The sequence below is a fragment of the Pelophylax lessonae genome (assembly GCF_965119305.1).
Source record: "Pelophylax lessonae genome assembly, chromosome: 5".
NCBI lineage: Eukaryota > Metazoa > Chordata > Amphibia > Anura > Ranidae > Pelophylax > Pelophylax lessonae.
The window spans coordinates 353,750,093-353,772,784 of record NC_138772.1 but is presented as its reverse complement, the minus strand read 5'-3'; positions in this window follow the sequence as shown (position 1 = coordinate 353,772,784).

The following is a 22,692-nucleotide window of genomic DNA, read 5'->3' as shown; positions in this document are numbered from 1 at the left end:
AGCACTTTTAAGAAGATCGGAGAACAAGAGCACTTTACATTGATTATATCACTTTATCTGGATTGTTATATATATTTTTATATGATGCTAGCGCTGTTTTATTTCTTTCATGTTTACAAGTGATTCATGCTTGGTGCACAGCTGCTGCTAATTATTTTCTTTCTTGTTTTCATTATAGCGCAGGTATTCATTTTTATATATTGTTTGACAAGGGCTCCTCTAAAACAATGACAATAGCTGAATATGTATACATTGTTCAGATATACAAAATTCATTTCCCCATTGTTTCAGAGGACAGCAAAATTAGTCTTGTGCAAACACTTTTTCTGATAAAACAATGACATATTTAGAAATATTTCTGTCAGAAATTGATTTTGTTTTTTCCTGAAAATCAGAAATTTTTTTTTGTTAATGCAAGTCTGAAAAATAACGACAGATGCCAATCTTTCAGACTGGGGAGGTGTGTTCCAATCCCTCACAGCCCAGAGAACATGGTTATTGGTTGAAACCAAGCTCCCCATCGACATCCTGGAGTTCAAAGCAATGCAAATGCTTCTGCAATGGAACCCAATCAGTAAATATAAATTATACCACAGTGACTCCAAATTATCAGATCCAAATGATACCACAGTGACTCAAATTGTCAGATCCAGAACAGAACTCTGTGCTAGTGTCATCTGAGTCAAAGTTTCTTGCCCACCACATTCTTCCTCTGCTTACCTTATCCGCTTTGTAAAAGCCACTTTACCATCATGGAAGCCTGTTAAAATGCACCTGTGCAGATCTTATACCTGGTACACAAGCACTGTCATCCAATACCAATACCAGGGGATGCAAGCAACGTTAGCTTTGTCATTAAAAACCTTGAGAACATCAAAAACTGGATTTTTGACTTACCGTAAAATCCTTTTCTCTGAAGTTCATTGACAGATGCAGCTCCATATTCTTCTAGAATAGTGGTTCTCAACTCCGGTCCTCAGGACCCACGAAGAGGCCGGATTTTAAATATCACCTTGGGGAGATGCAGACTAGAGTACTGCAATCACCGAGCAGCAAAATATATCACCTGTGATGTATTTCAGTTATCTTGCAAACCTGGCCTGTTAGTGGGTCCCGAGGGCCGGAGTTGAGAACCACTGTTCTAGGTTATGCTGCCCCCTACAGGAGTAGGACACTAGGCAAGAAAAATCTTTACCACGTCTATGGGGCAGTCCCTGCAGGCACTCTGCTATAGGATTCAGTTTTGTTGCAAGCAGTGTTTAGAAGAAAAAAAATCCCATCCCACTCAGAAATACAGGGGTGGGTGCTGCGTCTGTCAATGCATTTCAGAGAAAAGGATTTTATGGTACCAATTTTCTCTATCATTCATTGACAGACGCAGCTTCATATTCTTCTTGACCATTGGGACGTCCCAAAGCAGTATTTGCATGAGGGGTTGGAAAACAACGCAGAAAAGAACGTAATTCCCCAAAGGCTAAACTTAGCCAACCAGTGAACATGGAGCTCAACCAGGAACAACTGCGCAGAAGCCTCGGCAGGAGTTTCAGCGGACGGAATGCATAGATCAGCCCCAAGGAGCCACCAGTGCGTCTGTGATGTCGGCCAGAGGATCCTGAGACCTGGCTACAAACCTCTGTACCTTCTTGTTGAGCCGAGAGGCTAACAGGTCGACGTCAGGTGTCCCCCACCGGACACATAGCAGGTGAAACGCCTCCGGATGCAGAGACCATTCCCCTTGATCCAACACCTGAGGACTCAGGTAATCCGCCTGCCAGTTCTCCACTCCTGGGATATGCACTGTGGAAAGGGCTAGAACAAAACTTTCTGCCCATTTCAGGATCTTGACCACCTCCTGGGCCACCAAGACACTCTTGGTGCCCCCTTGATAAATGACGTAAGCCACGGTCATGGCATTGTCCGATTGAATCCGCACTGGACAACCCTGCAGACGATTTTTCCAGTGACTCGGGCAAAGCTTTATCGCTCTGAGTTCCAGAATATTGATCGGTAGACTGGACTCCTCCTCGGTCCAAGACCCCTGGACACACAGCTTCCCAAGCACTCCTCCCCAGCTGGACAGACTGGCATCCGTGGCTAACACGGTCCAATACAATGAGAGGAAGGACTTGCCCTGGCATAGGGCCAATGAGCGAAGCCACCACAGAAGAGCACTCTTTGTGCTGTGACTCAACCGAATCATAGTGTCCATGGATTTTGGATCTTTGTTCCACTTGACAAGAATTTTTCTTTGTAAGGGTCTCATGTGGAACTGAGCAAACGGAACTGCCTCGAAGGTCAACACCATCAGACCTAAGGCTCGCATGCAAGTATGCAGAGAGGACAGGTTGCTGGATAACAGCAAACTAATCGCCCTCTGCAACTTTTGCAGCTTTTCCAGGGGAAGAAACACCATCGCCGAAGCTGAGTCCAGAGTCAGGCCCAGATAATCCAGTTTTGAAGACGGTACCAGAGCGGAATGTTTTAAATTGGTGTTTCAACTGAATTCTTGCAGAGTCCGTTGCCAAGTCGTCCAACAGGACTAAATGTGAGTCTTCTCTTCAGAGGACATCGTCCAAGTACCCCAGTACCGCAATCCCCCGTTGTCAGAGTAATGTCAATACCTGAGCGAACACTTTGGTGAAGACCCTGGGAGCGGAGGCGAGACCAAAGGGTAACACCACAAATTGATAATGCTCCTCTCCTAAGCAAAGCAAAGAAAATGCTGGTGTCCAGTGTAAATAGGGATATGTAGCAATGCATCCTTGATATCGATGGAGGCCAAAAGTTTTCCTTGGTGTAGGGACACCACTACCGTGCAAATGGACTAGATTCGAAACTTCTGTACCTGCACAAAGTGGTTCAGAGCCTTGGGGTCCAGGATTGGACGCACTTTGCCTTCTTTCCTGGAACAGTGAACAGGTTTGAATAGAACCCCTGAAAACATTCCCAAGAGGCAACTGACACAATCATCCCTTGTTACAGCAGATCCTGTACCGCCTCTCGTAGATTACTTAACCGATCTGGAGATAGGCGTAGATTGGACGGGAAGTCGGATCTGTCTGACAGTTGAGACCTGAATTCGATCTTGTAACCCAAATAGATCAGTTCGTGGACCCATTTTCCCTGAATCAAGGATGTCCATGGTTCTGGAAAGCAAAGATGCCCCCCCCCACCCCAGTTACAGATGAGGGTGTCCCTTCATGCAGAGGGGGATTTGTCTGTAGATCTGGATTGGCCTGCTCTCAGCTTACCCGACCGTGTCTTCTTGGAACCCCCTTAAGACCTAAATGGCTTAGATCCTTTCTCCTGCGTGCCTGTAAAATAAGGCCCCCGTCTATTACGTGGTGACTTGCCCTTGGAGGATTGAGGGAGAAGAGTACTCTTCCCAGCTGTAAGACCCTTGGTCAGTTCATCCAATGAGGATCCAAACAAACGGTCCCCCTTAAAGAGGAGCTCTGATAGAGCCTTTCTTTGAAGCCTGATCCGCAGACCAGCTTTTTAGCCACACCATACGTCTAATAGCTACCCCCACAGCGGATACTCTGGCTACAAGAGGGGCCGCATCTAGCGACGCATCACATATAAATAGTAGAGCTTGGAGAGAGAGGAGACCTACAGGGACCCCAACAGACATACCACCATTCGATATGGAGGAGAACAGGATCGGTCTGGACAGAAAATGATCTTCACAGGAAGAGCACGCACCTGGGTCATCACTAGAGTAAAGGCCTAGCTGTTCCCTGCTGTCCAGTGTTCATGGACTCCAAGAAAATAGCCGCCCAATGCATTCCTATGGGGGAAACAACAAAAACATGGCTGCCCATGCATTTCAATAGGAACTTCTGCAAAATGAGGCTGAACGATTCTACAGTAAATCAGCGGACCCCCACCATGATTAACCCCCCCCAGCAGATCCGCTATAGCGGCATCAGTGCGTCCATCCTCCAAGGACCCCCGTCACTGACTGAAGTAGGGACCTCTATGATGGTGGGAAGGGAGGCCTTGGGAGAGCTTGGTACATACCGAGCAGCCAGGGAAAATGAGGGGTAGCCGAGGGTCCGACCTTCCCACGGAGGGGCCCACATCTGCCCTGAGGTTGTCAGAGCTATGTGGGGACACTACTCACCATACCAACGACATCGGGTGGGCTCCACTCTGGACAGACTACCTTGGGGTTGCTAACGGCCAAGGGGTACGCTGCGACTCAGGCCGAACCAGGTCATGTGCGTTCCGGCGAGGTGTTTCACTCGTGGGCTCGCCCTCGTCCATTGGGGCTCTGTCGTGGAGAGGCCTAGCGCTGGGCTACAACCTGCACACGCTCGCTGGCTGGGCGACCTTAAGGATCTAGGATATCCAGTCCAAAACCCAGTCCGGCTGTTGATTGCAGTTCTCTCAGGAAGATAACTAGCTAAAAAATTAGATTTTTTAAGAAAGGTTCCCTTTAAAATAAAAAAGAGCTAAGACTCAAGTCCCAGCCGGGAACTAGGTCCTTCTCCTAAACTAGGCAGAAACAAACTGAATCCTATAGCCGTGTGAGTGGGTGTATGCCTGCAGGGACTGCCCCATAGGCATGGTAAAGATTTTTCCTGCCTAGTGTCCTACTCCTGTAGGAGGCAGCATAGCCCAATAGTCAAGAAGAATATGGAGGGAGCTGTGTCTGTCAATGAACGATAGAGAAATCTAAGGTTCTCTATTATGCACACTCCTACTTCAGCTAGGAAGTTAATCTGCATTTTCAATCAACTGTGCCTTCCTATTACTCAGTTAGGGTGCTCAATATATCTAAAAGGAAGGCACAGGTAACCAGAGGGGTTGGGGCTATGTACAGACCGTAAAATAAAATGTGCATTGCTGTTGGGTTTAGGGACTTTCATGGTGCTCTGAGACAAAGATCATCCTGCCTACAGGTACCTGGAAGTGTCTGCTACTGGATGACAATGCCGGTTTTAGCAGATAGTAGACAACCACAGCTTCACTTTAAGCACTAGGGAACCTAAACAGCAGTCCATCTACCCTTCTGCAGCGTGAAGCAGAAAATCCAGGGCTGAAGGTTATATCCAAGAACAACTATGGCTAATGTATTTAACACACTTTTAGATACTTTTTAGGAATATGCATATTATGTCCCCAAAAGGTCTTAGAAAATTGCTTAGAATAACAAATAGATTATTGTGGATCATAAATAACATTTTAAACCATACACTTTTACTTGAGGTTCCCAGCATGATACTACTCCTTGCCTCCTGGCATATTAACAGATTTAAGTCCTAGATCAATGCGGATGCATCTTAGCCAGCCAATTTCCCAAAATATAAACAACACCTGCTCTGAATAAAGCCAAATTTCACAATGCTGAAAATCAAACCTTCATAACAACCATGCTATAGATAGATCAAATGTGTGCACAGGGTTTATGGGCTACCATTAAATTACTTTAGAGACTAATAAAATATTTTATATCGTAATAATATGTTCCGAACAACCATAGCCACAGTGTATCGTGGTGCTAGGTTAAAGAAAACACCAAGCTCCCTAATATAACGTTTATTGATACCGACTGAGATTATTATTCTGTGAAACAAGAAATTTTGTGTGACTTTGTCTAGAGTTAAAACTTGCTTATTTGCTGACCAAAGAAAATGTATTCAAGTATAACAAAAAATTAAACTTTTCAGTGTTTTAAAAAGCAATTTGAATAATTAAAGTAAAATTAAAGCTTTGGATAGAGTGGCGTTAGAGAGATTTATCCTCTCTATTTGTCTCTATGAATGTCGTCTCCGCAAGTGAAAGAAAATTCTAAATTTTGAGTGGTCAGACAGGAATAGAGGAGAAATATTCCAATGGGGACACTAGTCCTGATGAACCTAGTGACTACCAGAGATTTTGCTCGCTTCTCACTCACCAGGAATTTTCTTTTACTTCTTGTTTTGTCTATGGGACAGAAAGAGCAAGGAAATCTCCAAACAGCAAACCAAACCTGACAGGGGTTACAACCCTAAATGCAAAATTAAAAAGTTTTCCTTTCAGTTCTAATTTAAAGTAAATTGATCAATGTACATTATGGTCATGACGGTCTTGGCTGTCTTTTGCTTCTGTGAGCAGGCACATTTACAGTATCTTACAAAAGTGAGTACATCCCTCACATTTTTGTAAATATTTTATTATATCTTTTCATGTGACAACACTGAAGAAATGACACTTTGCTACAATGTAAAGTAGTGAGTGTACAGCTTGTATAACAGTGTAATTTTGCTGTCCCCTCAAAATAACAACACAGCCATTAATTTCTAAACCGCTGGCAACAAAAGTTAAACACCCCTAAGTGAAAATGTCCAAATTGGGCCCAAAGTATCAATATTGTGTGTGGCCACCATTATTTTCCAGCAGTGCCTTAACCCTCTTTGACATGGGGTTCACCAAAGCTTCACAGGTTGCCACTGAAGTCCTCTTCCACTCCTCCATAACGACATCACGGAGCTGGTGGATGTTAAGAGACCTTGCGCTCCTTTACCTTCCCTTTGAGGATGCCCCACAGGTACTCAATAGGGTTTAGGTCTGAAGACATGCTTGGTCAGTCCATCACCTTTACCCTTAGCTTCTTTAGAAAGGCAGTGGTCATCTTGGAGGGGTGTTTGGGTCGGTATGTTGGAATACTGTCCTGCGGCCCAGTCTCTGATGGGAGGGGATAATGCTCTGCTTCAATATGTCACAGTACATGTTGGCATTCATGGTTCCCTCAATTAACTGTAGCTCCCCAGTGCCGGCAGCACTCATGCATCCCCAGACCGTGACGCTCCCCCCATGATGCTTGACTGTAGGCAAGACATACTTGTCTTTGTACTCCTCACGTAGTTGCTGCCACACATGCTTGACACCATCTGAACCAAATAAGTTTATCTTGGACTCATCAGACCACAGGACATGGTTCCAGTAATCCATGTCCTTAGTCTGCTTGTCTTCAGAAAACTGTTTGCGGGCTTTCTTGTGCATCATCTTTAGAAGAGGCTTCCTTCTGGGATGACAGCCATGCAGACCAATTTGATGCGGTGTGTGGTGTATGGTCTGAGCTAACAGGCTGACCCCCCACCCCTTCAACCTCTGCAGCAATGCTGTAAACAAAAAACTGACCTAAGTCAGTAAGTCAGCGCTTACTGACTCACAGTGGAAGGTAAATGCATAGACCATATGTGCAAAAAACACACACAAGCATATATAAACATATAAAATGGTAAGGCAAAAAATTCTAAAGGAAGGGGGGGGGGATGTATGTATAACAAACAAGTCAAAGATGGGAGTGCAAAAACCTCATCTATGAATGAAGTCCTTCCACAGTCCAGAAAAAAATCACAGTGTAGATGATTCCTTGTAGTGTATGGTCATAGAGTTCAAATCAAGGTGTATGTGGCATATAGAGTGCAGGCAGCTCCTCGGGAGGTGAGGGACCCTCCAGGCATATAGCAAAAAAGGAAGAAGACAAAGGGCGCCAGGTCACAATATAGTATGAGAAATATGACAATTTATTGTAGTGACTTACATGTACAAACGATCCAAAATACAGCCAGTAAACCATGAACAACGGTACTCGCAATGGGACACATCCGGGATGATCAGATCCGGGGACCTGCTGAACGGTCCTGTGCTGTGTAGCAGTGTCTATGATACAGGTGCCGGTTGCTGCTGTAGGTGGCGCAGGCTTCCTGGATGGGCAGCCTTGCAGATGTCTGTGTACAGCAGGGTCGATGGAAGCAGTGACCCGGAACCGGAAGTGATGTCAGTGACCTGTCAGTTCCTCCACGGAGTCTGACAGGAACCAGAGAGCTGGATAGAGTGTGGAGGGCGGGCCGCAACGTCATTTCGGAGGTCCTCCTCCATCAGGCAGGCCCGCCCCTCCACTGAAAACACTTATATAGGAAACACAGGCAGGGAAGCCCATTAAGTGAACAATGACTGTAATTAGCCGCAATAAAAATATCAGTTAATAATTAAAACCATTGAGATAAAAAGGGAGAAAAAACCCTGTCTATGGACTACACACAAATTATTGTATTATGCCCTCCACACTCTATCCAGCTCTCTGGTTCCTGTCAGACTCCGTGGAGGAACTGACAGGTCGTTGACATCACTTCCGGTTCCGGGTCACTGCTTCCATTGACCCTGCTGTACACAGACATCTGCAAGGCTGCCCATCCAGGGAGCCTGCGCCACCTACAGCAGCAACCGGCACCTGTATCATAGACACTGCCACACAGCACAGGACCGTTCAGCAGGTCCCCAGATCTGATCATCCCGGATGTGTCCCATTGCGAGTACCGTTGTTCATGGTTTACTGGCTGTATTTTGGATCGTTTGTACATGTAAGTCAGTACAATAGATTGTCATATTTCTCATACTATATTGTGACCTGGCGCCCTTTGTCTTCTTCCTTTTCTGCAGCAATGCTGGCAGCACTCATACGTCTATTTCCCAAAGACAACCTCTGAATATAACGCTGCGCACGTTCTGCAGCTCAGTTCCAGGATCTTGACAATCTTCTTTTAGCCTAGTCCATCTTGATGTAGAGCAACAATTCTTTTTTTCAGATCCTCAGAGAGTTCTTTGCCGTGAGGTGCCATGTTGGACTTCCAGTGACCAGTAGGAGAGAGTGAGAGAGAACACCAAATTGAGCACACCTGCTCCTCATTCACACCTAAGACCTTGAAACACTAACGAGTCACATGACACCTGGAAGGGAAAATTGCTAATTGGGCCCAATTTGGACATTTTCACTTAGGATTGTACTCCCTTTTGTTGCCAGCGGTTTAGATATTAATGGCTGTGTGTTGAGTTATTTTGAGGGGACAGCAAATTTACACTATTATACAAGCTGTACACTCACTACATTGTAGCAAAGTGTCATTTATTCAGTGTTGTCACATAAAAAGATATAATAAAATATTTCCAAAAATGTGAGATACTCTAAAATTCTGTGATTTTTTTTTTACTTTTTTTAAATAGCACCAGGGACACTACTTACGTGTCCTGAGGGGCTGCTGTTTAGAGTCCTCTGCCCCCGGACACACAATATTTATCTTCCGGTGCTGCAGGGGTTAGTAGCAGCAGCTGCGCCTGTGACAGGCACTCATCAACAGTGGCAACTATGCCTTTTCATGTTCAATATATGGCACGTGTGCTATAGGTTTGCGCGATGCAAAGTGTTCCATGAGTAGAGGACAGGCTGTTGAAAAGTCCAACTTCCCCTTTCACCAAAAGCCTTGCATCGTGGGGACCTATAGTACAAGTGTTATAAATGCAGCATGTAGGCGAAAGGGCAGGCTTATTGGCACTATTGTGCTGGTCACCGATGCAGCTGCTATTAACCCCCCACAGCATCGGAAATCACCACTGCAGGGGTATCCAGGGGCAGAGGCCTGATGATCTCTCTTGTAAACAGCAGCCATTAACACATGAGAAAGACTTAAAGCGGAGTTTAAGCCTAAAGTTGGAGAAAATAGTTAAAGCATAAGTGATTGGTGGCCTCCACTGTATCTTCTATTCTTTATATGCATAATGATTAGTGCCTCTTGTAACCTGAACTAACACTATGCAAAGCACTTAAAGTGATACTAAAGTCAAAATTAAAACAAAGAAAAACAAACAAACATGTCCCACTTACCTGCTCTGGGCAGTTGTTTTGCAAAGGGCAGTTCTGATCCTCTTCGTCTTGGGTCCCCCACTGGCGCTCCTGGCCCCTTCCCTCCTTCCAAGTTCCCCCTAGAGCAAGCAGCTTGCAATGGCACCTGAGGCGGCTAGCTCCTGAGGGACTGCTTGTCCATTCACACACACAGCCCCCACTCAGCCCTGCCCCCCTCTCTCTCTCATTGGCTCACTGGCTGCAATTGACAGCAGCGGGAACCAATGGCTCCTGCTGCTGTCTTAGCCAATTAGGAGGGAGAGTCCCCAAATCCCCAAAGAGTCGAGGCTCTCATGCACATCGCTGGAAGATTGGGCTCAGGTAAGTATTGGGGGGGTTTGGGGGACCTGCAGAGGATGCTGCACACTGAAGTTTCATCCTTTACAAACACTTTAACATATCTGATATCCTTTAACCACTTAAGCCCCGGAAGATTTTACCCCCATTCCGACCAGGGGGTATTTTGCGATTCGGCACTGCGTGAATTTAACGCACAATTGCGCGGTCGTGCGACGCTGTACCTAAACGAATTTGACGTCCTTTTTTTCCCACAAACAGAGCTTTCTTTTGGTGGTATTTGATCACCTGTGCGATTTTTTGATCACGCGCTATAAACAAAAAAAGAGCGTCAATTTTGCAAAAATAGCAATATTTTTCACATTTTTTTATATGAAATTCCCCCAAAAAAAAATGTAAAAATCAAAATTTTTAAAAATTTTCGGCCAATTTATTTTATGCTACCTATGTTTGGTAAAAAAAATCGCAAAAAGCGTATTTTGATTGGTTTGCGCAAAAGTTATCGCGTTTACTAACAAAGGGAAAGATTTTTGTCATTTTTGTTGTTTTTTTTTTTAACGCGTAATGGCGGCGATCTGCGATTTTTTTTGCGGTACTGCGACATTGCGGCGGACAGATCGGACCCTTGACTGACATTTTTGACACTTTTGGGGTTACCAGTGACATTTCTACAGTAATCAGTGCTATATATATGCACTGTTACTGTAAAAATACACTGGTAGTGAAGGGGTTAACTTTATTTGGAAGGGAGGGGCTGTGTGTGTCCCTAGGGGCGTGGTTTCTACTGTGATTGGCTGTGGCTCTAGCTGTAAAGACACTGATCAACGGATCTACATACCAGATCCGTTTTATCAGTGTCTTTGCAGCGAAGAGAATGACAGGCAGTTTGTTTACACAAGCTGCCTGACATTCTCCCTCTCCCCCGCCGATCGCCGAGTGACCGGCGGACATCGGGTCCGCTGGTCACACGCGCGGGGGGGTCCGTGACCACGCGGGAGCGGGAGCGCGCCCCGGGGGGCGCGCGCTCGCTCCCTAGACCCTCACAAGCAAGCAACGTAGCCCTACGTTAGTTTGCCTGTGAGGGGCTGACCGCCGACGTAGATAGTCGTGCGGCGGTCGGCAAGTGGTTAAAATAGAGTGGACTTACTTGAGCCTGTAGTCAAAAAATGCTACCTGGGTGAGGCAAGAATTTGATATTATGATGATGATTTTATATAATTGATTTACAGTATATATTGATTATGTAGCCCTGCAAAGGCTACTCCCTACTGCCTTGTACATACAGACTACAGTATGTGAGAACAGTGTGTACATAAAGCTTTTACCATCTATTTGCATAGCTTTTAGTAAACTTCAAGTAGCTTTGCTAAAGCTTTTAAAGCACCTTCAGCTCCAGGAAGGGGGTGGTAAATACATATTTTATCAATTTAAGTGCTGACTGTCACTTTAAACAAACCCCCTAGTGGGCTTCCTCCAATTTTAACAAGCAAAGCTAAAGCCTTCTAGCCTCTTGTTTAAAGTAACAGTTAGTACTCCCATCAAGATCTGCCTTTAACATCTGGCTGAACATTTAAATCGGAGTTCCAGCCTCAAAAATTTTTTTTCGATAAAAATACCCCCGGGACAGTCAGGGCTAGTGCATTTCAGCAATGATAGCCTCTGAACTGTCCCCGGGTTCACTTACCTTTTAGAAGAAATACTTACCTTGAAAATGTCTTGTCCAGCGCTGCCATCTCAGGTGTGGGCAGCTGAAGCCAGAGCGTCCTCTTCGGTGACATCGGAGTCCCAGAATGCCCTGCTCGTCACTTCCGGTGCAGGCGCGCCATCCCTGAACAGCTTCTGGGCATGCCCAAAAGCTGTTTAGCAGGGAATGACGCGCTTGCACCGAAAGTGACGAGCAGGGCTGGTGCAGGGGCATTGACTCTTGGGAGCGATGACGTTCGGCTCCCAGGAGTCAGTACAAGCAGGAAGAGACAGCGTGGGTTACGGCCGAAGAGGCAGGAAGAGGAAGGAAGTAAGTATATTTTCTTTAATAACAAGGTAAGTAAATAAAAAAAAAAATTGAAATTATCCAATTCTTTTTCAGCGACAGTACAGCAAGTGGATCGTGTAAAGTAGATTTTGGGGCCGGAACTCCGCTTTAACTGAGGAATCCCGCTGTCAGAATACAATAAACACAGCAGGGAGGATTCCTCCATCTTCTTCACATGCTTTACGACCCCTGGGAGAGCCCAGGCAACAGCCCTTTTATGTTAACTAGGAACAGGATCTGTTCTGTTTCTAAGTCTAGAACACTGTTAATATCACCAGAAGTGTTTGCACCCTCTAGTGGCTAATTTAAAGTTTATTGTATTTGAAAATATAATGAAAATTTCAAAATGAAAAACATAAAAGTCACATAAAACTACTTTTAGGTAAGCACCACTATATTGTTTAAAATGCTCACGGAAAAATTCACTTTGCCTTTCTCTTTAACATGTTTACCTATGATTTCTTCATGACGCATGTATGACATTGAAATGCCAAATATATTACCCATTAGTTGTACATTTCTAAAGGATTAAATACAAATAACGTCTCTCCTAAACAAATTACGCTCTTTCTATATCTGTAAACAAGTGTGTAAGCAAAGGTGTAAAGTCCCCAAATAAATGCGGCCCACCGTGTCCCAGTGTGCGATTTTATACAGGCATTAGAATAATAAAGTAACTGTTACTGGGAAGTGACTGATCATACCATTTATCCCAGCACTGAATACAAGACTCATTGCCAGTACCTTTTGCCATTTGAAATTTAAGCTAGCAGTTTATCATTGCTGACGTTTTCTTTTCTGACCAGACATCAGGAGACACAGAGTAACACTCCTGTTTATTCATTGTCTCACTAGGACTTGTTTACTTTGCTGAACCGGAGATTTTTTGTGACTTCTTAATTACGGATCATGCATCCATCAGACGGATGTTTCACAGTAGGATTCTGCCTAGTGTTGCAAAGAATAAGTATTAATCCCATAATAGAAAAGCACCTGTAGGTTCTTTGGTAGCTGCCTTATCCAAACAAAACTAAAGTAGATCTTCACAGAGAAACATTTATGTTTAATAGGATCTGTTTAGTTAAGTTCAACTTGACGCAATACGTAAAATCAATCAGTGCGCTGTTAAAGCAAATGGGGAAACCTTGCATAAATCAGTGAAGCTGAAAATAAGGAAGCTGTAAATGTTTACAGGTGCACCCTGTCTGTAAATTCTGCACTCACCACATTTTAACCACTTCCATACAGAGCAGTTAGACCCCCTTCCTGCCCAGACCAATTTTCAGCTTTCAGCACTCTCACACTTTGAATGACAATTGCTCAGTCATGCTACACTGTAACCAAACAAAATTTTTATCATATTTTTCACACAAATAGAGCTTTCTTTTGGTGGTATTTGATCACAACTGGGTTTTTTTTTTTCATGATATAAGCAAAAAAGAGTAAAAATTTTGAAAAAAAACACTTTTTTTTAGTTTCTATTATAAAATTTTGCAAAAAATAAAATTTTCTTCATACATTTGGGCCAAATTTTATACTGCTACATATCTCTGGTAAAATTAACCCAAATTAGTGTATATTATTTAGTCTGTGTGAAAGTTATTGAGTCTAGAAGCTATGGTACCAATTACTGAAAATTGATCACACCAGATGTACTGATGGCCTATCTCCGTTCTTGAGGCCCTGAAATGTCAGGACAGTACAAATACCCCCCAAATGACCCCTTTTTGTAAAGTAGACAGTCCAAGGTATTTAGTAAGTGGCATGGTGAGTTTTTTGAAGTTATAATTTTTTCCCACAATTCTTGGGAAAATGAAGAAAATTTTTTTTTTCTTTTTTTTCCCAAAACGTTGTCAATTTATAAGCTATTTCTAACACATAGCATGTACACAGAAAAAATGACACCCCAAAATTCATTCTGCTACTCCTTCTGAGTATGATACCACATGTGTGAGACTTTTACACAGCCTGGCCACAAAAAGAGCCTCCACATCCAAGTAGCACCATAAGGCGTTTTAGGAGCATAAATACACATAAAACTTTCTTACTACCTATCACACTTTTCAAGACCCTAGAGTACCAATACAATGGAAAAGTCCACAAAATGACATTTTGGAAAGCACTCCAACGTATATATTCTATGAGGCATTATGGGTCCTTTGAACATGTCATTTTTTCCACAAGTTTTTGGAAAATGTGGGAAAAAAACAAAAACTTTTTTTTTTTTACACAAAGTTGTCAATTTATAGGATATTCCTAACACATAGCATGTACATAGCAAAAAAAAGACACCCCAAAATACATTCTGCCACTCCTCCTGATTATGGCAATACCACATGTGTGAGACTTTTTCACAGCCTAGCCATATAGAGGGGACCAACATCCAAGGAGCACCATCATGCATCCTAGCCACTTGCCTAGGCCTATTTTTGACATTTGGTGTTTACAAGCTAAAATCAGTTGTTTTTGCTAGAAAAAAAAAATATTATTGCAATATTTTTTATCACACCGTATTTGCGCAGCGGTCTTCCAATTATTTTTTAAAAAATTCACTTTTTTGAATTAAAAAATAAGAAACCAGTAAAGTTAGCCCAATTGTTTTCCATAATGTGAAAGATAATGTTACGCCGAGTAAATAGATACCCAACATGTCATGCTTCAAAATTGCGCACGCTCACAGAATGGTGACAAACTTTGGTACTTAAAAATCCCCATAGGCGACACTTAAAAAATTTCTACAGGTTGCTATCTTAGAGTTACAGAGAAGGTCTAGGGCTCAAATTATTGCTCTTGCTCTAACGATCGCGGCGATACCTCACATGTGTAGTTTGAACATTGTTTACATATGTGGGCGGGGTTTCCGTATGCGTTCGCTTCTGCGCGCGAGCTCACGGGGACAGGGCGCTTTAATTTTTTTTTTTTACTATTTATTTTATTTATTATTTTTTATTTTTAAACTGTTTTTTTAAAAAAAAAATGTATCATTTTTATTTCTATTACAAGGAATGTAAACATTCCTTGTAATAGAAAAAGGCACGACAGGACCTCTTTTTTGTGAGATCTGGGGTCAAAAAGTCCTCAGATCTCACAAGTACACTAAAAGATAGAAATAAAAAAAAAAAAGATAAAATGAAAAAAAAAAAAAGGGACCTTTAAACTGGTTGCCGTAGCTCCGGTCCTCCAAGACCATAGAGTCGAGTGAGGGCAAGCTTGCCCTCACTCGACATCCTGTCTGTGAGGATCCGGGACCGGATCGTTTTCCCCTGCAGTCGGCGGGTCCGGTAAGCGGGGAAAAGGACCAGAATGCGGCGGGAGGGGCACCTCTTCTGCCACCCCGGAAGGGTGATCCCACGGCGAATCCGCCGCTGGGACCACCCTTATCGGAAAGCCAACCGTCCACCGTTTAAAAAAATACCAGGGTTATGGCAGCTATCTGCTGCCATAACACCGGTATTTAGGTTTAAACGGAGGACGTATATAAACCTTTTTGGACTTCGACATGGTGGCTGTATGAAGGGTGACAGGTACTCGGGTACTTTGCTGGGCAGGCGACAGGTACTCTGCTACTGATGAGCAAGTGGCAGGTACTCAAGTACTCCGATAGGCAGGTGACAGGTACTCGGGTACTCTTATGGGCAGGTGACAGGTACTGATGAGTAGTACTGATACTGATAGGTGATACTGATACTGTACTGATGGGTACGGATGATCAGTACTGATAGGTACTGATGAGTAGTGATGGGTACTGATGAGCAGGTGGCAAGTACTCGGGTACTTCAGGTGTCAGGTACTCTGATGGGTAGGTGACAGGTACTCGGGTACTCCGATGACGGGTACTTGGGTACTCCGATGACGGGTACTCCGGTGACAGGTACTCAAAGTACCCGAGTACCTGTCATCAGAGTAGCCGAGTACCCGTCATCAGAGTACCCGAGTACCCGTCATCAGAGTACCCGAGTACCCGTCATCAGAGTACCCGAGTACCTGTCACCAGCCCATCAGAGTACCCGAGTACCTGTCACCAGCCCATCAGAGTACCCGAGTACCTGTCACCAGCCCATCAAAGTACCCGAGTACCTGTCACCAGCCCATCAGAGTACCCGAGTACCCGTCATCAGAGTACCCGAGTACCTGTCACCAGCCCATCAGAGTACCCGAGTACCTGTCACCAGCCCATCAGAGTACCCGAGTCCCCGTCATCAGAGTACCCAAGTACCTGTCACCAGCCCATCAGAGTACCCGAGTACCTGTCATCAGCCCATCAGTACCTGATGGGCTGGTGACAGGTACTCGGGTACTTTGATGGGCTTTGACAGGTGCTTTTTATTGGGGGGGGGCAATCAGTGTGTTTGGGGTGCACTGTACTTGGTAACTAGCTGTTACCACAATCTCCTCCTCACACAGGATCAGTGTGTGAGGAGGAGAACACGGTGACAGCTAGTTACCGTGTTCTCTGTTGACATTTGTGACCGGCTGTGATTGGACACAGCCGGCCACGTGGTAAAAAGCCAATTTCATTGGCTCTTTACCTAGATCGTGGATGGGCTCTGTCCGAGGGACGAGCTTCGTCCCGGATCGCCGGGGGGCGCGCATTGAAGAAGGAACGAGCGGCTTGCGCTGGAGCCGCTCATGTGATCGGCTGTGATTGACACAGCCGATCACGTGGTAAACAGCCAATAATGGCGGCGATCAGCAACTTATAGTGGGACTGCAACATTGCGGCGGGAACTAGTCACACTAATACAATGATCCGTGCTAAAAATATGCACTGTCACAGTACTAATGACCCTGGTTGGGAAGGGGTTAACATCAGGAGTGATCATGGGGTTAACTGTGTGCCTAACATGTGCTTGGTTACTGTGTGGGAAGTGCTTGTACTATGGGAAGGCAGAGATCCGTGTTCTGCTTTGCAGGAACACAGGATCAATACCTTCCCTACTGGCAGAATGGCAGTTTGCCTTGCTTACATAGGCAGACCGCTGTTCTGCCTGTGTCTCGAAATATTGGTGGTCTTGACAGACATAATAGTCCACCAGACCTACTGTTTCTAATCAAACTCCAGACCCGAAAGTGCAGGATCACGTATATACAGTATGCGGTCGGCAAGCGGTTGAAGTGTAACTACACCTAAAAACAAAAATGTAATACATTACAGCTTACCAGTCATTGGAAGTAGTGACTGCATTGGTTTTCCATTTTCAAGCTAAGCACATTTTCAGCAACCCCAGAAATACCTGTTGATCTTGCCAGAAATCTAATATTCTTGTTACTTCTTGTGAGATGAACTGGAAGCAAAACCAGGTAATTGAGATGAACAAAGACAGACATTTCTGAAGTCCAGCCTGGGTGGAAATCATGACTCCCAATACAACAGGGGACAGAGGGACACAAAATGTATTATTTGCAGGATAACCAGATAAAGTAAATGGGAAGCATAAATAGAATGCAAAGGCAGGCACCTCATCTAAGGACTGGTAAGCTGTAATATATTACATTTTTGGTTTTAGATTTAAATACTCTTTATGGCAAGCTCAAACGCATTTTTTTTTTCAATACGAAGTGTAGCTGGCAGTGCGCACTGGTTGCTGCAGCCCCTAAAATGGATGTTTATAGAAATCACACAGGAAACTATCGTATACTATTAGAAAAAGGAAAGGGATGGTTGGCACGCAGGGTGACATCCGAACAATAGTATTGCTTTATTGAAAAGACATGTACAACACTGTAAAAATAGTATACGCGTTTCGGACGTTAGTCCTTAGCTACTAAGGTCTGAGACACGTAGAAGGATATTACAGCATTGTACATGTCTTTTCAATAAAGGAATACTATTTTTCGGATGTCATCCTGAGTACCGACCATGTCTTTCCTTATTCTGGTACATTGGAGGTGTCGGCAGCCTTGAGGTCTGAGCACAGGGCAGAGCTATTATGTGGGAAGGTTTTAGCGCCTACACACCGGTTTTCTCCATCCTATTCTATTATCTTCAACAAGGGTAGACATGAAGGACAGTGTGGATTTAATACTCAAAACACATAAACCCTCAAAATGGAGGTGAACAATTGGCCATGAGTAGTGTCAAAATCAGACATTCCCCTTAATTACCTTTTCATGCGCTTACAAAATCAAGCGCAATACAATTCACTTTTAAACTACACAACATTTGAAAGTCTAGTGCAATCAAACTCCATAGTCATCTACATGGAACTACAGGCTCTTGTCAGATGACTGCATTATGCAATCTAAAAATTAAAGAGAAAAATAGCCAAAACAGGATAAACATTAAAGCGGAAGTCCAGCCTAATACCTTAAATTTTCAGCTGCAATCATTAACGTGATGTTGTTAATGGATCACCTTTTTCAACCACCACCAAGTGTCACACAGTAGAAGTGGCAACTCACCAGATATAGTGGCTCAGGTGTTCTCACACAAGAGCACAAAAAGCAGGAATCAAAAGGTATTAATGATGGGTGTCAGAAAACAGCCTTGATCAATCCTTGCTGTATACACTAGATCCGATATCCCTTCCACAAACTCCACTCAGTATAATGGCCACATGCAAGGTAAAATGACTACAATAGTGAAGTACTGTAAAACTCAACTTTATTATAAAAAGAGAGAATTGCACTCACATATGTAGGAAAAAGTAAAGCTTCCATATAGCAATACACAGCGGTCAGGCAGGAATCCTCACACGAATAGCCTCCCGGGTTGACTCCACGCCAACCCCGATACTTCCGGGTGGGTCCTCTACCGTACCACGTGGTGTCGGATGCGTCGTCTGGTCACGCCCCGACGCGTTTCGTCATTTCCGACTTCAACTGGGGGCGTGACCAGACGTCGCCATCCACCATCTATATACCTCCGCTGGAGCGCACCGCAGCCAATCAGCATAGCGGTGAGCCGGCCGGAAGAGAACCAGCGCTTCCGGAAGCGGAAGTAACCAGACACATCTAAAATTACGTATGTCCTCTGTAAATAAACAAAGGCCATGACACTGCAAAGAACTTTTAGCAGCGCCGGAAGTGCCCGGCTTGATAAGCAATGGGCCCACGGATGCTCAAATAAAAAATAGAGCTAGCTGATGCCAATTACCATGTTTAAAGCTATATACTAAGGGTCTCTCCTATGCTGATATAGAGTCTGCAGGGCGCCCTCAGCCATACACATAATTCAATATCAACATATGTGCACATGACTCTAAAATCATAAAGGACATAGCTAAATTACATGGAATATACCAAAAATAAAATAGACATAAATAAAAATGCTACAAAGTCACACCCATATACATTGTAGTATGTCAACCATAAAATACAAAAGAAAATGTAAAAAGATGGTAAAATATTGGTATTATTCATCCACAACCCGATAATCTCATGGGGTCCTAAAACATAAGGAATAACCCCAAAAATAGGCAGACTATAAGTATCACGAATTACTAATATAGCAATTCAAGTCCAACTCTATATTTAATCCCGTCGGGGCGGATGAATAATACCAATATTTTACCATCTTTTTACATTTTCTTTTGTATTTTATGGTTGACATACTACAATGTATATGGGTGTGACTTTGTAGCATTTTTATTTATGTCTATTTTATTTTTGGTATATTCCATGTAATTTAGCTATGTCCTTTATGATTTTAGAGTCATGTGCACATATGTTGATATTGAATTATGTGTATGGCTGAGGGCGCCCTGCATACTCTATATCAGCATAGGAGAGACCCTTAGTATATTGCTTCAAACATGGTAATTGGCATCAGCTAGCTCTATTTTTTATTTGAGCATCCGTGGGCCCATTGCTTATCAAGCCGGGCACTTCCGGCGCTGCTAAAAGTTCTTTGCAGTGTCATTGCCTTTATTTACAGAGGACATACGTAATTTTAGATGTGTCTGGTTACTTCCGCTTCCAGAAGCGCTGGTTCTCTTCCGGCCGGCTCACCGCTATGCTGATTGGCTGCGGTGCGCTCCAGCGGAGGTATATAGATGGTGGATGGTGACGTCTGGTCACGCCCCCAGTTGAAGTCGGAAATGACGAAACGCGTCGGGGCGTGACCAGATGACGCATCCGACACCACGTGGTACGGTAGAGGACCCACCCGGAAGTATCGGGGTTGGCGTGGAGTCAACCCGGGAGGCTATTCGTGTGAGGATTCCTGCCTGACCGCTGTGTATTGCTATATGGAAGCTTTACTTTTTCCTACATATGTGAGTGCAATTCTCTCTTTTTATAATAAAGTTGAGTTTTACAGTACTTCACTATTGTAGTCATTTTACCTTGCATGTGGCCATTATACTGAGTGGAGTTTGTGGAAGGGATATCGGATCTAGTGTATACAGCAAGGATTGATCAAGGCTGTTTTCTGACACCCATCATTAATACCTTTGATTCCTGCTTTTTGTGCTCTTGTGTGAGAACACCTGAGCCACTATATCTGGTGAGTTGCCACTTCTACTGTGTGACACTTGGTGGTGGTTGAAAAAGGTGATCCATTAACAACATCACTCTATCCTGGACGGTCTATGGACTTTAAAGGACTTTTTATCCTATATTGAAGTGTTTTAAAACACCCCCTATTTATGGTTGTATTTTATGCAATTTGTGAGTTACATCATAAGTGACTTTTTGCGCTACTATTATTCTTCATTCATGTTTTTCCAAGTTATACGATATTTGGTGAAGTAGCAGCAGTTTGTTTGTTTTTAGCAGTTAACCAGCTGACTCCTCCAACAAGCGCAGAGATATCCTGCTTGACATACGTGTGTCCAGATATATATTTAATCATTAACGTGAGCTGAGTTCAGCATTATTTCTCAAAATGAAAAAATCCCAGTTTTTTTTACCTTATTTTGCAGTTTTCAGCGCTGTCACATGACTTCAATTCCCCTTCCTGCTGAGTCCAAGAGCAGCAAGGGGTGTGGTTACTGAAAGCTAGTGACATCACTTCCAGGGAGTGAAAAAGTTGGATCAAAAAAGTGTAAAAAGTCCTACTCCAAAGTCGCACTCCAGCCTAGTGGCTACGTTTCACTAGTGTGACTTTTAAGTTGTGCAATTTAGAGTGCGACTTTGAGTGCAGCTTTGATCCAACTTTACACTCCCTGGATCAAAGTTGCATCAAAGTAGTGCAGGCACCTTTTTAAATTCGCTGATTTTCAAAGTCGCACAGATGGGAACGGGTGCCATTGAAATCCATGGGCTGTGACTGGTCATGCGACTTTATGTGTCCAAAGTCCCATGACACGTTGCACTAGTAAAAAACGGAGCCTAAAACTCATTGCTTACATGTAATGAGCAATAGAAATTGATCTGTATCCTTCTAAACTTTCAAAAATGTTCCTTTGTACCTTATTTCTTGTATATATTGCACCGGTCACTCCTCCCTTTTCTCTCAAAGTAGAAGCTGCTAGCCTAAACGAGGCTATGAAGACAGAAGGAGATCACGGTGAAGGATAGGAGGGATGAGGGTGGGGCTGGGCAGGTCTAGGAATGTCTGTCTAAGAAAGACTGACAACCTTTTCAGGAAGTGAAAGACAGCTTAGCAAATTCAGATAGAGGGAGATAGCGTTGTCAGTGAAGAACAGGAAAAAGATGTTTCTAGTTTAGATAAGACTTTCTAAGCTACACAAGCAGCTAGCCAGAAAATGAATAATATCAAATATAAAGATATTTAACATACTATTAATAGGAAAGATTTCATTTTTGACAGGAGATTCCCTTTAAGGCAGCTCTGCCAAAGCAACGTAAATCTGGATATGTAGCAGAAATTTTAAACTTTAGTCCTTAGGGTTCCAGATCACAGGCTGTGACACAAATAGCAGTTCCATCTAGAGGAAAAATCTCTGCAATCAACAACCACAGTCCTTACCTGTGCAGGCGTGACTTGTAACTTTCAAAGAATGGTGTTACAAATAGGAATACAAAATATGATTCAGAGACAGAACTTGGCATAACTAGTGGTATCCAAGGACACATTCAAACATAAGGGATGTTTTGTTGTGGTTTCTGTGGCTTACAATGTTGCATTGATTCACAAGTTTGCCCATGAGTCCTGCAGTACAGGATGGTTTGTGACCATTACCATACACAAACATTGATAGGGCTATTGTTTTTGCAATAACGTCTTCACATTACCATGGTCCTTGAGCCCAAAGATATGCTCCTCATTATCTTGTAAACTTAAAAAGGAGATTCAGTCTCCCCAAACAAAAATTAAAAGTCAACAGTTACAAATACTGTAGCTGCTGACTTTTAATATAAGCACACTTACCTATCCACAGATCCAGTGCTATCTTCACCCGAGCCAATTCTTCAATGACCTTCGGGCCCAGATGCTGGCATCTTAACTAAGGGAAACCAGAAGTGAAACCTTGTTGCTTCACAACCAGCTTCCCACTGTACATATGTAAGTTGCACTGCTGTTTGTGAATTGTCCCTTTTGTGGGGAGGGGGGTACCTGGTTTTGACAGGTACCTGCTCCCACTTTCACCTAGGTCGGTACGGCGATCCAAGTGCAAGTTCAACCCCCCCCCTCCTTTGCTTCCAGGCTTCTTGGACACATCCCAGAAGGCTGTGGGCGAAAGGGGGTGAACCTCCACTTTGATCACCACAGCGATCCGGATGGAAGAGGGAGCGGGCACATGTCAAAACCAGGTACCTACCCACACATGTCCCAGCAGGCTGCAGG